We start from the raw sequence: 17,707 nt of genomic DNA, 5'->3' as shown, positions 1-17,707 counted from the left end.
GCTCTGATGAGCCAGTCGTCTAGGTAACGGGTGAACCCTGATACCTTCTCGCCTGAGAAAAGCAGCTACTACCACCATTACCTTCGAAAAGGTTCGGGGAGCTCTGGCGAGGCCAAAAGGCAAGGCCCTGAACTGGAAATGTTTTCCCAACACCGCAAACCTCAGAAACTTCTGGTGCGGGGGCCAAATCGGTATGTGCAAGTAAGCTTCTTTCAGGTCTAGAGACGTGAGAAACTCTCCTGGCTGTACCGTCGCAATGACGGAGCGCAGGGATTCCATGTGGAAATGCCGCACTCTCAGGGACTTGTTCACTTCTTTTAAGTCCAGAATAGGGCGAAAGGACCCAACTTTTTGCGGCACCACAAAGTAGATGGAGTATCGGCCGCAGCCTTGCTCGGCGGGAGGCACCGGGGTCACTGCCCCTAACTGAATCAGACCTTGTAAAGTCTCCTCCACCGCCGCCCGTTTGACGGCAGAACCGCATCGGGACTCCACAAACACGTCTCTTACTGGGGCGTTGAATTCTATTCTGTATCCATCTCTGATCAGGTCCAGAACCCACTGATCTGAGGAAATCTTGGCCCACTCCTCGACAAAGAGGGAAAGACGTCCTCCGATGACAGGCATCGAGGAGAGGGCCGGCGCACCATCATTGAGAAGGTCGCCCCTGAACTCCTGGTCTTGAGCCACCGGCTGCGGAACGCTTGTCCGAGCGAAAGGAGTTCCTCTGCTGACCACGGGCACGTGAAGTGAACCCAGCAGAACGCCCCGGGCGGTACCTTCTAGCTTCACGGAAGCGAGGTCTGTACGAGGAGTGGACCGCCTGGCCCTTAGAGGAAGGCCTCTGCCTATCTTCGGGCAAGCGCTGGGGTTTTGGATCACCCAGGCCTTTCACAATTTTCTCCAACTCTTCACCAAATAGGAGAAGTCCTTGAAAAGGCAACTTCACCAACCTTTGCTTAGAGGCCATGTCCGCTGCCCAGTGTCGTAGCCACAGACGACGGCGAGGCGCCACTGCTACTGCCATTTGTTTAGCCGAAGCTCTGACAAGGTCATAAAGGGCATCAGCCAGAAAGGACAAGGCCACCTCCATCCGCGGAGCCACATCCAAGAAGGGCTCCGCTCCATCTCCGGGCTCAGCCACTGCCTGTTGCAGCCAAGCTAGGCAGGCTCTCACAGCATACCAGCTGCATGCAGACGCCCGAACAGTGAGACCTGCAATTTCAAAGGACCATTTCAATGCTGTTTCCAGCCTATGGTCTTTAACATCCTTCAGGGCAACACCTCCTTCAACAGGGAGGGTAGTTCTCTTTGTCACCGCAGTGACTAGGGCATCCACTGTAGGCATTTGAAAACGAGCCATATGTCCCTCACGCAGAGGGTATAACTGCCCCATAGCCCTGGAAACTCTCAAAGGTCCCTCGGGGTCAGCCCACTGAGCCGAAACAAGCTCTAGGATGGAGTCATGCAAAGGGAAGGCCCGAGCAGCTTTCTTGGTACTAGCCATCCTGGGATTACCCGAGGAGGCCATGCCACTGTCAGGATCTTCAATCGAGAGGGCCTGCAGGGTATCTGAAATAAGCACTGGCAGCTCATCACGGTGGAAAATCCTCACCGCGGAGGGATCATCCAGATCCTGTGGTAAATCCGCAACTGACTCTGGTTCCTCAGACCAAGAACGTCTGTCAGAGTTCTCCGAATCCTCACACCCCGACCACGAGGGGGAAAAAGGTGCACCACAATCTGAAGGGGAATTAACCCTTCTGCGCTTATCTTAGGCCAAGCATCCGGGAAAAAAGCCTCACTGGGCAGTCCCAGGCCAGAATCCATCGGGGGGGGCAATCAGAGGAGCCTCAGGCGACCCTTGAGGAAGGGCTCTTCATGTATGCTTTATGCAGCGAAAGCACAAATCCGGGGAGAAAATCTCACCCTGGGCACCCAAATCCTGTCCAGTGCTAGCCACTCCTGAAATAACCTCATCTCGAGGTGCCCCACCCGGCTCAGGTCTCTCCGTGTCCACGGAGGCCGCGCCATGCGGTGTAAGCAAAATGGCGCCCGCTGCCAGCTCAGAGCGGGAAGAAACATCGCTCGCCATGCTCGGGCCAGCTCCTACGCCAGTACAGCACGATTTACAGAGCCCAGCTGCTGATTGCGCTTGCCACAAGTGGAACAGCGCTTTACATTGTCCGCAGCCATCGCCGAAAAAACGGCGGTAAAATCCAAAATGGCGGTTTCGCGCCAAAATCGCCCCGATCTCGGGCCCACCCCGGAGGAGTTGGAAAAACACTCTTACCTCAAAGGATCTAGTGTACAACTACGATCCTGCTGAAAATCAGGTCAAAAACCTCTGTTCCAGCGTCTCTGCGTTTAAAAACGTGACGCGACTTTTTTTTTTTTTTTTAAGCTGTGAGGAAAGCAGAGGTATTGAAGACTCCGGAGGCTCAGATGAGTGGGAAAGGCAGGGAAAGGGCGAACCTATATGCCTGCATCCATTGTTGGTGGGTAAGGACAGGGAAAGCAAGGCAATATGTCCACATCCACAGAGGTATGGGTAAGGCAGGGAAAGGGCTAACCTATGTGCCTTTAAAGTGAAGCTGCTATAGCCTCCAACACCCCGGTTAACAACTGGCAAGCCAGGAACCACCTCCCGGCAGATTTTTCTGGAGCTCGAACAAGCTGCAGCCACCCTGCTAAGGGAGATAGAGAATACTGAAGAGGCAGTGGAGCTAGCTGGCCAAGAGGGCACTGTGAAAGTTTGAGTGCTCTCTATCTCCCCTGCTGGTTGATGGACATAACCCATACGTAATGGCTTCATCTGCTTGATGACAAGGAAATTAAAGTCACCAAGGATGAGAGAGGGGGAGGAAGGATCATGGAAGAAGGCAAGCCAGGCCTCAAAGTCACTGAGAAGGATGAAAGGGACTTATCAGAGGGGACGATAAATGACCGCTATTCGAAGAGGCAGAGGAGAGAAAAGGCAGATAGTGTGGACTTCAAGGAGGAAAACAGTGAGATTGAGGTGGACGAAGGGGTTGAAATCTGGAGGAGGAGAGAGAGAAGTAGTTCCAACACCGCCCCCACGGCCAGCAGGGTGAGGAGTATGTGAAATAGATAACTGCCATGGCACAGGGCTGCGACTGAAGCAGAGTCATCAGGGCAGAGCCAGGTTTCTGTTATGGCGAGTAGATGGAGGTGACGCGAGATAAAGAGGTCCTGGATATAGGCGAGTTTGTTACAGATAGAGCGGGCATTCCATAGGGTGCAAGAGAAGGGCAGAGAAGAGGAGGGGAGTAGAGAAATAGAGATGAGGTTAGAGAGGTCGCGGTGAGATCTGTAGAGTTGGGATAATAGTTGGTGAGGGGGGCCAGGATTGGGATTGATGTCACCGGCTGAGAGTAAGAGAAGGAGTAAAAGAGAGCGGAGGAGAGTAGGAGAGGTGTGGCCACGAAGGCGTCGAAGGCGAGAGGTATTTAGGTGGAATGGGGAAGGCAAAATGGACGGAAGAAAGAGGCGGAGATTAAAACCAAGAGGGAGGAAGAGGGTAGGAGAGAAGGTGAGGTGATGAAGTCGATGGATGGGCAGTGAGTTCCTGCTAGTGAAGAGAGGTAGGGGGTGAGGGAAAGATTAGGAAGGGACAGGGCTAGGAAGAGAATGTGAATAGGAGCCATAAATGACTGAGGTACTTTAGCAACTGGGAAGAGAAAAATGCCCTGCGCGACTAGAGCGGAGGCCCTGAGTGGATCGGAAGTGGACCTGGGTGTCACCCGGAGAAGGCTGTAAGGATATGCAGATGAGCTGCAAGTCCTCCACAGCACCTGAAAGGCAGCCGGTGGTAGAGCTGGGCACCCTCTCAGCTGAGGAAAGGCTACCAGGGGTTAGGCCGAAGCCAGCACCCCAGCCAGCTTTAACAACGGTTCTCTCCCAGACTACTGAAGCAGATTCCAGAGAGCTGCAGAGTTATGACCATCCACCTGCTAGATAGAGAGAATACTGAGGTTGAGCTGGTGGCACATGTCCACATACAGAGCCTCAGAAGTTCTTTCTATCTCCGCCTGCTGTCAGAGGAACATAACCCACCAGTCTCTGGATTGATCTGTGGGGCGCTATGGAAGTTGAATTTGGTTATGTAAAAATAAAATAAAAAAAACCTACCCCAATAAAAGCAAAGTTAAAAAAAAAATTACTGAATCTTTGAGCCACTCATTTTAATTGAGATCGTAATCATAACTGAGAAAGCGCATCCACAAATTTCTTAACTCTGAGACAAATTGCAAGTCATATTCATCTGTCTTCAGAATGCCAAGAGAATCAAAATCTATTGACCTAAAAAATCTCAGTTTTTTTAACGCATTCTAATTTAAACATCCAACATTGGACTTGTTTCAACACATCAGCAATGTGCTGCATTGTATGTTTGAACCTTCAATAGTAATCAGGAATTGTACGCCATCAGCATATAATCTAAATATAACCTAACTTTTGAAATACAGCACTAATTGGCGATGGAATTCAAGAATGTGAGAGATAAACACAGAGGATCCCTATATAGATAAAAGGACAGAATCAAATTAAAACAAAACTTAAAATGACCTAGCTGAAGTGAGCACTGATGGCAACTCCAGAGGTCAGGAACAAAGCCCAGTGCCAGGCAGACTACAATCTGGGTCCTGTAAATAGCAAGCAAAGACCATTCAGGATCAAGGCAGGAGTGGGCTTTGATGGCAATTCCAGTAGCTGCAAAGTAGGACCAGTGCCGGGCAGACTTCTACAATCTGTGCCCCAAAATTGGCAGGGGAGGAGAGAGCGAGATTAAGTATGCATATATCATATCACATGCTATGAATGCAGATGCTGCCATCTCTCTGAGGGGAAGACGGGTAAATCATAAAGTTAATATAAGTGAAAAAATGAAACTATTTAGTAGGGGGGAAAGGAAAGATATTGTTAACATTGAGAGCAATGGTATTAGGAGGGGAAGACAAAGCAACAGTATCATGGTATGTTCCAAGATTGCATCATAGCTGCCTATATACGGTTGGCAATGCAGCAAGTTGCTGACTCCCCTGTTTATGATGCCAATGTTTAATTATGGATACGTGTAACCTGTGCAGAGTGCCAGATACAACTCTGGCCACCTTGCTGGGCAGACAGGATAGATTGTATAGGTCTTTACCTGCAGACGTTTACGATGTTACTTGATGCCATCCCCAAACACAGTTGAAAAGGAACCAGCTACCATGATTGCACGCTGGGATCTCAGGGCCTCACAAAACCAGTCAGCCAGCAAGACAGATGCTCTGGAGACCAATGCCCCAAGTGCAGCTGCAGAGGCCATCCACAGCCACCAAAACGGCAGAATCAGCAGCCCCAAATCCAACTATAACAGGCCTGCTACTGAGCAAGACTGCTAGTCTGCCACTCTTTTCCCATTATATTCCCTGTCTTGTAAGAAACAGCACCAACCCCCAATGATTTTTTTTTCTCAGAGCACCAGGGAGGAAGGGGGAGGGGGGAGTCCCCTGGCAAGATAAATCACAGAGCCAGGGGCCAAAGACCCAGGCTTCGGAAGGTCTAGCCCAAAAGCTGAGGAAAAAAAAACAACAAAAGAAGAAAATGCTGTTGCATCAGTCCACTTGCACCATCTGCTGGAGACAGAGACATACTGGGAATATTCATGGCTACAACACCTGTTATACCGATGTAATCAGAATCTTCAAGTGTCTGCCTCCCATCTGCTAGTAAAATGACACAACCCCATAGATCTGGACTGGTCCAGCAGGATAAGGAATCCAAATTATCACAATATGCAATGAATCCAGTTCAAAAAGCAAACTGGTTCCCCGTGTCACTAATCATGCTAACACTTTAAAAACAAACATACCAACCTCACTATTACTCCGAATTTCAAGACATGTTTGTAAACCAATACATTTTTGACACATGCCTAGAACATGATGGTGAACAGATACCTTTTAATAGAGGCTGACCAAAACTGCTTTATTCAGTTTCTGCCAAAACTGCTGCCAAAAACCTGTCTGAAAGCTTTTTGCCAAAACTCAACTGGTTTTTGCTAAAGCCGATGCCTAAATCAAAACTGAAAACTCAAGTTTAGTAGCATAAATGTGATCCAGTGAGGGTGGCTGGGGATTGTCAGAGCTTGAGGACTACAACCCTCTGCTAAATCCACAGAATCCAAGCCAGAATATAATTTAAATAATGAAAGACCGTATTTTAGAACCAAGCAAAATAGCCTCCACACACATGTACTTCAGTTAATAAAAACGGAAAGTAAAAGCCATGGTGCTTTTACAGTGGTCGATGTTGCACCACACTCACTGACCTCCACAGAGACAGTAATTCCTAAACAGCTTATCCCAAATTTTCGAACTTAAATTCCTACTACATTTTTGTATCAACAGGATATTTGAAGCACCCTATTTACCAAATCTATTGTGCAAGACCATACCTGCATTACTTGGAATCACAGTACCAAAAAACCCAAAAAGGAATAAAGAGTAACACCCCCCACACACAGAGCATCACCACCACAGGACTACTTTAGAATCCCTGGTGGTCTAGTCATGAAGTCAGGGCAGGAATGATGCCCCAGTCAGGGCAGCCTTTTTGAGAGCAGAGACGGAATGAGCAGGAGTAACTGGGGACCACTCCTGCCTCAACTACATCGCCAGACTATCAAGGATTAAAGATAGGCCAAGGGAGGTCTACAGGTGGCAGGGGAGGGGCAGGGAATAGACAAATGGGACAAAGCACAAGGCTTCACCAAAAAATATATGGTCATTTTCAGCCAAAACTAAAAACATAGCTAAAAATTAAAATAACCTTTTGGGAGAAAAAGGATTGGGTAACCAAAACTCAGTCACTCTAGCTTCTAATGAGTGAAGAAAATGCACTTTGCTCTCAAACTGATCACTAGAGAAGTGATCTGCTTAAAACCAACTACCAATATTTTTCTACTTATACCAACTACCAATATTTTTTAAACACTTAATTTTTTGCTTTTCAGTGGAAAATGCCCATGAACAGAGGGGAAAAAAAAAAGAATTTTGTAGTCTTATTTTACACTCTTTCTCAAAGCAACTAAGCGAAAAAAGCATGCATCTGAGCATTCTAAATTCAGTTATCAAATGTCATGTTTGATAAACCTAATCTTCCCTGCTTCATTAGTACACAGTGAACTCATTCTAAAAAAACAAGACTTTTACTGTGGAAAAATAAGTTAAAACAGCAACACTACATAAATATTCAGTCACACATAGGAACGTGTATACATACTTCTGTTGTATACAAGCCAGCAGCTATATTTGTTTTTATCACATGCAATGCAGGGCTGTGTGTGTATACTAAATTTTATGAGGTAATGTTTTTTTTACCTAACATAAGCCATGCTGAGTTAGACCACAGGTCACTGAGCTCAGAAACAGATACCAGTTTTTAGTATCTGCCTAATACTTGTGGCCCAACGTAGGAAAAAAACTCTTAAGTACATAAGTATTGCCACACTGGGACAGACCAAAAGGTCCATCATGCCCAAAATCCTGTTTCCAACCGTGGCCAATCCAGGTCACAAATACCTGGCAAGATCCAAAAAAGTTCAATACATTTTATGCTTTATATTATATGTAATGGCTTCATCTGCTTGATGACAAGGAAAGTGGATTTTCCCCAAGTCAATGTAATAATGGTCTATGGACTTTTCCTTTAGAAAGCCATCCAAACCTTTTTAAAACTCCGCTAAGCTAACCACCTTTACCACATTCTCTGGCAACGAATTCCAGAGTTTAATCACACGTTGGGTAAAGAAAACTTCTCTCTGATTCATTTTAAATTTACTACTTTTTAACTTCCACAAGCCCCCTAGTCCTAGTATTTTTGGAAAGAGTAAATAAACGATTCACGTCTACCCGTTCCACTCCTCTCATTTTACAGACCTCTATCATATCTCCCCTCAGCCATCTTTTCTCCACACTAGATCATATTAAGTGGGGGGGGGGGGGGGGACAATGGCTTTCCCACCTCTATTATTTTTTATGGACTTTGTCTCCAGGAATCTTTCAAAACCTCTTTTGAATCCTGATGTTCTTGAATTTATAGTTCATGCCTTTTCAGTGGTTGCTCATGGTGGTTCCATTCAGATATGCTTCCAGTATTTTCCTGTCCCCAAAGGGTTTACAATATAATTTAGTTCCTGCAGTAATTAATGGACATTTGTGATTTGCCCAGGGTCACAAAGAGCAGCAGTAAGATTTGAACCCTGGCTTCCCTGGTTGTCTGCCCAGTATTGTGACATCTAAGCTATTCCTTTACTTATTAGTGTTTTTGACCATATCCTCCAGCAACGGACTGAACAGATTAATTGCTCATTGTGTGCTTTCTGTGGTTTTCTTTCAATCTGCTAGTTGATAGTTTCATGGAATGGCCTCTTGTTTTAGCATTTAACCTTTCAAACAATTTAACCATTTCACCACACCCATGAATTACCAGTAAAAAAAAGGCCCGTTTCTGTCAGAAATGAAACAGGCGCTAGCAAGGTTTTCCTCGGAGTGTATTTTTGAGAGAGAGAGTGTTTGAGATAGAGAGTGTGTCAGAGAGAGTATATGTGAGAGACAGAGAGTGAGTGCCCCCTCCCCTTATGGTCTGAGGCCCCCCTTCCACCCCATCAACTCTCCCCTGCCCCTCCCCTCCAGCCACCCATGTCCACGACCCTCCTCTCCCCCCTGCCCCCCCTGCAGCCACCCTACTCTCCTCCTGCCCCCCCCCCTCCAGCCACCCATGTCCATTGACCTTGCTCTCTCACCTGCCCCTCCTTCATCCACCCTAGTTGTGTAACCAATTCTTCGGAGCAAGCAGGAAAGATCTCCGGTCCTGCCTGCCCGCTGCTGGCGCTGATGCTGACGCTCCCCCACTGCCGGATCGCTGTTCAAAGTGGCCGCCGAGACTTCCAATGGCGGACTCGCAAGACTTCTGCTGAAGTCTTGGAGGCTGCCCTTGTAAATAAATATCGGCAGCCATTTTGAACAGTGATCCGGCAGCGGCAGAGCATCAGCGCCAGCACCAGGCAGGTAGGACCGGGGATCTTTCTTGCCTGCCCCGAAGAATTGGTTACACAACCTGGGTGGATGAAGGATGGGCAGGTGAGAGACAGCAAGGTCATTGGACATGGGTGGCCGGAGGGGGGAAGGGGGAGAGTAGTGTCGCTGGACATGGTTGCCTACAGGGGGAGAGGAGGGTCGTTGTTTGATGCGCCACTCCCTGCCACTTGCTCTGCATGTTTCCCTACTCCTCCCCCTGCCTGGGAATCAGCTGTGAGTGACGTCAGCCTGGCTACAGAGCCCAGCTCAGCAACTCCAAAGGCACCACGGACACAGGCAGACACATTAGAACGTTGGCGGTGAGAATTATATAGGATCCCCTCAATCATCTATTTTCCCCAAGCTGAAGAGCTCTAACCTGTTTAGCCTTTCACCACAAGGGAGACGTTCCATCCCCTTAATCGTTTTTGTCACTGTCCTCTGAGCTGCTTCTAGTTCCCCTGCCAGGGGTTCTCTACCCGGTCCTCAAGACACACCTGGCCAGCCAGGTTTTCAAGATATCCACAATAAGTATGCATGAGATAAATTAAGATAGTGCATGCAAATTTATCTCATGCACATTTAATGTGGATATCTTGAAAATCTGACTTGCCAGGTGTGTCCTGAGGGCTGGGCTGAAAACTACTGCACTACATCCTTTGAGACTGAGGAACTAGAACAAACTGTTCTTGAATACAACCAGCCTTAACTACTACTGGAAAGGCACGAGCTAAATCCAAATCCCAAAAGAACTACATATGAGCATAACCTCTTTGGCCTTTACTCAAAGGAGATTTCATCCACTTATCCTACATAAGTACCTAAGTATTGCCATACTGGGAAAGACCAAAGGTCCATCAAGCCCAGCATCCTGTTTCCAACAGTGGCCAATTCAGGTCACAAATACCTGGCAAGATCCCAAAAAAGTACAAAACATTCTATACTGCTGCTTATCCCAGAAATAGTGGATTTTCCCCAAGTCCATTTAATAATGTGTCAGGCTTTCAAGGCAGAAGCTAGGTTCGTGAGCCCTTGCGCCACTGCCGTGCAGCAGCAGTGGCAGGCAAAACCACCCCACACCAGAGACAAGGCAGAACTCTGACAGAAACAGCTAGACTTCACCTGCGCTTGACCGCCTTTCCCTAGGAGTTGAGCCCCTGGGTGCAGGCAGCCGGCAGGACAGGCACTGGATACCAACTAGGCTGAACAGGGACTGAAGGTCAGAGGGAAAAGGAATATACATAGGCAGCAAGGCCGGAAACTGAGCTAGGACTCACCGACAGACAATACTACACAAAGCAAGAAATGGACAAGCTAAAAGACAGGAACTGAAAGCTGCCACTGAAACAGGGTACAAATACTGACAGACAAGAGACAGGACTGAAAGCTGCAGAGCAGCCACTAAGCAAGAGACATGGACAAACAGAAACTAGACAAGGAATACAGACCAGAAACAAGACTAGAGAAATAAGCAAATAAACCTAAACTACACACAGACTAACTAGAATTAGACAAGGAATTATACGCTCCTCTTTCATGTACAAAAGTTCTTCTCTCCCTAATATGTGTACAGATGAAGATTTTATGAAAAAATGGACCCTGCATTTTTATTATTTTTTTTAGCATTAAATCTTAGCTGCCAAATTCTGGACCCTTCTTCAAGCTTTGCTAGATCCTTCCTCATGCTATCCACACCAGGTGTCTATCCTATTGTAGATTATGGTATCATCCACAAAGATGTAAGCCGCACTGAGCGGGAAAGTGCGGGGTACAAAATGTAACAAATAATAAAAGAAACCAGACTAGGCAGAAGTGCAACAAAGCACCAACAAACCAGAGACCTTAGACGATGCAAAGGCAAACTCAGAAGGTTTCCAAGTGGTAATAAACCCATCAGCAGCTGAAACTCAGCTGCAGCAATCATGAGGCAGCTACGGGTGAGGCTAGCTGCCAAACTTCAAACCAAGTCTGGATGGCTAGAATATCTGGAGCGGACCTAAAAGAAAGTCTGGAAAGTCTATGGCAGCCACCGGTTCTGGCCACCAGAGGGCAAGAGGAACACAAACCAAGACAGGCAGAAAGCATACTGAAGCACAGAGAGGCTTAATACACACAGGTGCAGTACAGTGGAGTAATCAGAGCCATGCTGGAAGCAGCCAGAACACAGAGACAGAACTAACTCAGGAAGATCAGACTGAAGCCATCTCAGAAGCTGACCGCCGGAAATAAGGTGAGTCTGAGAGGGGTCACGACCACAATCGTGACATAATGGTGTATGGACTTTTTTTTTTTTTTTTTTTTTTTAAGGAAACCATCCAAACCTTTTTTTAAACTCCACTAAGCTAACCGCCTTTACCACATTCTCTGGCAACGAATTCCAGAATATAAATACAGGTTGAGTGAAGAAAACTTTTCCGATTCGTTTTAAATTTACTATATTGTAGCTTCATCGCATGCCCCCTAGTCCTAGTATTTTTGGAAAGCGTAAACAGACGCTTCACATCTACCCATTCCACTCCACTCATTATTTTATAGACCTCTATCATACCTCCCCTCAGCCGCCTTTTCTCCAAGCTGAAGAGCCCTAGCCGCTTTAGCCTTTCCTCATAGGGAAGTCATTCCATCCCCTTTATCATCGCCCTTCTCTGCACCTTTTCTAATTCCACAATATCATTTTGAGATACAGCGACCAGAATTGAATAATATTCATGGTGTGATACAAAGGCATTATAACATCCTCATTTTTGTTTTCCATTCCTTTCCTAATACCTAACATTCTATTTGCTTTCTTAGCCGCAGCAGCACACTGAGCAGAAGGTTTCAACGTATCAACGACGACACCTAGATCCCTTTCTTGGTCGGTGACTCCTAACGTGGAACCTTGCATGACTTAGCTATAATTCGGGTTCCTCTTTCCCACATGCATCACTTTGCACTGGCTCACATTAAACATCATCTGCCATTTAGACGCCCAGCCTCCCAGTCTCGTAATGTCCTCCTATAATTATTCACAATCCTCCCGCGATTTAACGACTGACTAACTTTGTGTCATCAGCAAATTTAATTACCTCACTAGTTACTCCCATCTCTAGGTCATTTATAAATATTTTAAAAAGTGGTGGTTCCAGCACAGACCCCTGGAGAACCCCACTAACTACCCATTGAGAATACTGACCATTTAACCCTACTCTGCTTTCTTTTAACCAGTTTTTAATCCACAATAGAACACTACCTCCTATCCCGTGACTCTCCAATTTCCTCTGGAGTCTTTCATAAGGTACTTTGTCAAACGCCTTCTGAAAATCCAGATACACAATATCAACCGGCTCACCTTTATCACCATGTTTGTTCAACCCTTCAAAGAAATGTAGTAGATTGGTGAGGCAAAATTTCCCTTCACTAAATCCATGTTGACTTTGTCTCATTAATCCATGCTTTTGAATATGCTCTGTAATTTTGTTCTTAATAATGGTCTCTACCATTTTGCCCTGCACTGAGGTCAGACTCGTCGGTCTATAATTTCCTGGATCTCATCTAGAACCTTTTTTAAAAATCGGCGTTACATTGGCCTCCCTCCAATCTTCCAGTACCATGCTCGATTTTAAGGATAAATTACATATTACTAACCAAGTTCATTCTTCAGTTCCATCAGCACTCTGGTATGAATACGATCCGGTCCAGGAGATTTGCTACTCTTCAGTTTATAGAACTGCCCCATTACATCTACTACTACTTCTACTTAACATTTCTAAAGCGCTACTAGGGTTACGCAGCACTGTACAGTTTAACAAAGAAGGCCAGTCCCTGCTCAAAGGAGCTTACAATCTAATGGACAAAATGTGCAGACAATCAAATTGGGGCAGTCTAGATTTCCTGAATAGAGGTATAATGGTTAGGTGCCGAAGGAGACATTGAAGAGGTGGGCTTTGAGCAAGGATTTGAAGATGGGCAGGGAGGGGGGCGAGGCAGAAAGGGCGGAGCCTGGAATTGGCGGTGGTGGAGAAAGTTGCAGAGAGGAGGGATTTGTCCTGTGAGCGGAGGTTTCGGGTAGGAGTGTAAGGGGAGATAAGGGTAGAGAGATAATGAGGGGCTGCAGATTGAGTGCATTTGTAGGTTAGTACGAGAAGCTTGAACTGGATGCGGTACCTGATCGGAAGCCAGTGAAGTGACTTGAGGAGAGGGGTGATATGAGCATATCGGTCCAGGCGTAAGATAAGACGGGCAGCAGAGTTCTGAACGGATTGGAGGAGGGATAGATGGCTAAGTGGGAGGCCAGTGAGGAGTAGGTTGCAGTAGTCAAGGTGAGAGGTAATGAGAGAGTGGACGAGAGTTTGGGTGGTGTGCTCAAAGAGGAAAGGGCGAATTTTGCTGATGTTATAGAGAAAGAAGCGACAGGTCTTGGCTATCTGCTGGATATGCGCAGAGGAGAGGGAGGAGTCGAAGATGACACGGGGAGGATGAGGGTGCCATCAACAGATAGAAAGTGGAGGGAGAGGAGAAGTGGGTTTGGGTGGAAAGACAATAAGCTCGGTCTTGGCCATGTTCAGTTTCAGGTGGCAGTTGGACATCCAGGCAGCAATGTCGGATAAGCAGGCCGATACTTTGGCCTGGGTTTCCGCAGTGATGTCTGGTGTGGAGAGATAAAACTGGGTGTCGTCAGCATAGAGATGATATTGGAAACCATGAGATAAGATCAGGGAGCCCAGGGAAGAGGTGCAGATTGAAAAAAGAAGGGGTCCAAGGACAGATCCCTGAGGAACTCCAACAGAGCGGGATGGGGGTGGAGGAAGATCCATAAGAATGTACTCTGAAGGTACGGTGGGAGAGATAAGAGGAGAACCAGGAGAGGACAGAGCCCTGGAACCCAAATGAGGACAGTGGGCAAGAAGTGGATTATGATTGACAGTGTCAAAAGCGGCGGATAGGTCAAGGAGGATGAGGATGGAGTAGTGACCTTTGGATTTGGCAAGGAACAGGTCATTACAGACTTTAGTGAGTGCCGTTTCTGTCGAGTGTAGAGGACGAAAACCGGATTGAAGCGGATCGAGGATGGCATCAGAGGAGAGAAAATGAAGGCAGCAGCTGTAAACGGCGCGTTCAAGTATCTTGGAGAGGAAGGGTAGGAGGGAGATGGGGCGGTAGTTGGAGGGACAGGTGGGGTCTAGTGATGGTTTTTTGAGGAGTGGTGTGACTACAGCATGTTTGAAGGTGTCAGGGACAGTTGCAGTGGAGAGAGAGAGGTTGAGGATATGACAGATGAGGGGGTGACAGTACATAAGTACATAAGTAATGCCATACTGGGAAAAGACCAAGGGTCCATCGAGCCCAGCATCCTGTCCACGACAGCGGCCAATCCAGGCCAAGGGCACCTGGCAAGCTTCCCAAACGTACAAACATTCTATACATGATATTCCTGGAATTTTGGATTTTTCCAAGTCCGTTTAGTAGCGGTTTATGGACTTGTCCTTTAGGAAACCGTCCAACCCCTTTTTAAACTCTAAGCTAACCGCCTTCACCACTTTCTCCGGCAACGAATTCCAGAGTTTAATTACACGCTGGGTGAAGAAAAATTCTCCGATTTGTTTTAAATTTACTACACTGTAGTTTCATTGCATGCACCCTAGTCCTAGTATTTTTGGAAAGCGTGAACAGACGCTTCACATCCACCTGTTCCACTCCACTCATTATTTTATATACCTCTATCATGTCTCCCCTCAGCCGTCTCTTCTCCAAGCTGTATAGCCCTAGCCTCCTTAGTCTTTCATAGGGAAGTCGTCCCATCCCCACTATCATTTTAGTCGCCCTTCGCTGCACCTTTTCCAATTCTACTATATCTTTCTTGAGATGCGGCGACCAGAATTGAACACAATACTCAAGGTGCGGTCGCACCATGGAGCGATACAACGGCATTATAACATCCTCACACCTGTTTTCCATACCTTTCCTAATACCCAACATTCTATTCGCTTTCTTAGCCGCAGCAGCACACTGAGCAGAAGGTTTCAGTGTGTTATCGACGACGACACCCAGATCCCTTTCTTGGTCCGTAACTCCTAACGTGGAACCTTGCATGACGTAGCTATAATTCGGGTTCTTTTTTCCCACATGCATCACCTTGCACTTGCTCACATTAAACATCATCATCTGCCATTTAGCCGCCCAGTCTCCCAGTCTCGTAAGGTCCTCTTGTAATTTTTCACAATCCTGTCGTGATTTAACGACTTTGAATAACTTTGTGTCATCAGCAAATTTAATTACCTCGCTAGTTACTCCCATCTCTAAATCATTTATAAATATATTAAAAAGCAGCGGTCCTAGCACGGACCCCTGAGGAACCCCACTCACTACCCTTCTCCATTGTGAATACTGCCCATTTAACCCCACTCTCTGTTTCCTATCCTTCAACCAGTTTTTAATCCACAATAGGACATTTCCTCCTATCCCATGACCCTCCAATTTCCTCTGTAGCCTTTCATGAGGTACCTTGTCAAACGCCTTTTGAAAATCCAGATACACAATATCAACCGACTCCCCTTTGTCCACATATTTGTTCACTCCTTCAAAGAATTGAAGTAAATTGGTCAGGCAAGATTTCCCCACACAAAAGCCATGCTGACTCGGTCTCAGTAATCCATGTCCTCGGATGTGCTCTGTAATTTTGTTTTTAATAATAGCCTCTACCATTTTCCCAGGCACCGACGTCAGACTCACCGGTCTATAATTTCCCGGATCTCCCCTGGAGCCTTTTTTAAAAATGGGCGTTACATTGGCCACCCTCCAATCTTCCGGTACCACGCTCGATTTTAAGGATAAGTTGCATATCACTAGCAGTAGCTCCGCAAGCTCGTTTTTCAGTTCTATCAGTACTCTAGGATGAATACCATCCGGTCCAGGAGATTTGCTACTCTTCAGTTTGCCGAACTGCCCCATTACGTCCTCCAGGTTTACTGTGAAGTCAGTAAGTTTCTCCGACTCGTCCGCTTGAAATACCATTTCCGACACCGGTATCCCACCCAAATCTTCCTCGGTGAAGACCGAAGCAAAGAATTCATTCAGTCTCTCCGCTACGTCTTTGTCTTCCTTGATCGCCCCTTTTACCCCTCGGTCATCCAGCGGCCCAACTGATTCTTTTGCCGGCTTCCTGCTTTTAATATACCGAAAAAAATTTTTACTATGTTTTTTTGCCTCTAATGCTATCTTTTTTTCATACTCCCTCTTGGCCTTCTTAATCTGCGCCTTGCATTTGCTTTGACATTCCTTATGCTGTTTCTTGTTATTTTCAGACGGTTCCTTCTTCCATTTTCTGAAGGTGTTTCTTTTAGCCCTAATAGCTTCCTTCACCTCACTTTTCAACCAGGCCGGGTGTCTTTTGGACTTCCGTCTTTCTTTTCTAATTTGCGGAATATGTATGGCCTGGGCCTCCAGGATGGTATTTTTGAACAGCGTCCACGCCTGTTGTACAGTTTTTACTCTCTCAGTTGCCCCCCTAAGTTTTTTTTTTTACCGTTCTTCTCATTTTATCATAGTCTCCTTTCTGTGTACAGTTACTTCAAGGTCGATGTCAAAACTGATCATATTATGGTCACTATTATCAAGCGGCCCCAGTACCATAACGTCCCTCACCAGATCATGCGCTCCACTAAGGAGCGAGTCTAGAATTTTTCCTTCTCTCGTCGGCTCCTGCACCAGTTGCTCCATAAAGCTGTCCTTGATTTCATCAAGGAATTGTATCTCTGTAGCGTGTCCCGATGTTACATTTACCCAGTCTATATTTGGATAATTGAAGTCACCCATTATTATCACATTGCCCATTTTGTTCGCGTCTCTGATTTCATCATTTCTGTGTCTACCTGCTCATCCTGGCGAGGCGGACGGTAGTATACTCCTATCACCATTTTTTTCCCTTTTATACATGGAATTTCAACCCACAGTGATTCAAAGGTGTGATTTGTGTCCTGCTGAATTTGTAATCTGAGTCAAGGCTCTCGTTAATATACAATGCTACCCCTCCACCAGTCCAGTCCACCCTATCATTACGATATACTTTGTACCCCGGTATGACAGTGTCCCACTGGTTATCCTCCTTCCACCAGGTCTCAGTAATGCCTATTATATCCAATTTTTCATTTAGTGCAATATATTCCAACTCTCCCATCTTATTTCTTAGACTCCTAGCATTTGCATATAGACATTTCAGAGTATGTTTGTTCTTATTTGCATGATGCTTAGTACCTGACACTATTGATTTGACATCTTTTGTCTGATCTTTAGTTGTATTTAAGGGCACCTGGCCTACCACGGTCTGTTGTGTAACCTCACTATCCAGTAGGAGAGATGGTGTTAAGTAAGTTGGTGGGGATGGGGTCAGAGGAACAGGTGGTGCATTTCGAGGAGGAAAGAAGGTGGGCAATTTCCTCTTCCGTGATAATAGGAAAAGAGGAGAAGGCGGCCTGGGTTGGTTGGTTGAGGGAGTGGGTTAAAGGGTGAGGAGGAGGAGGTGGTTTGGTAGTGAATTTGAGGTTTACCTTCTGTACCTTGTCGCGGAAGTAGTCAGCCAGTGATTGAGGAGCGAGTGGGGGTGGGGGGGTGGGAGTGGAGGGCACTTTGAGGAGGGAGTT

The 17,707-nt window shown here is 46.5% G+C and overlaps 1 protein-coding gene across 2 annotated transcripts in view; it reads right to left on the bottom strand.

The window, feature by feature from the left end:
- The window catches only part of MBOAT2 (membrane bound O-acyltransferase domain containing 2), a 343,260-nt gene that overhangs the window by 301,555 nt on the left and 23,998 nt on the right, over positions 1 to 17,707 (bottom strand). The gene's annotated exons all lie outside the window — the stretch shown is intronic.

The sequence above is a fragment of the Microcaecilia unicolor genome, chromosome 3, assembly GCF_901765095.1.
Source record: "Microcaecilia unicolor chromosome 3, aMicUni1.1, whole genome shotgun sequence".
In the NCBI taxonomy this organism is placed as follows: Eukaryota; Metazoa; Chordata; class Amphibia; order Gymnophiona; family Siphonopidae; genus Microcaecilia; species Microcaecilia unicolor.
The sequence above is the reverse complement of the archived record's forward strand: the minus strand, read 5'-3'. Positions and strand labels throughout refer to the sequence as shown.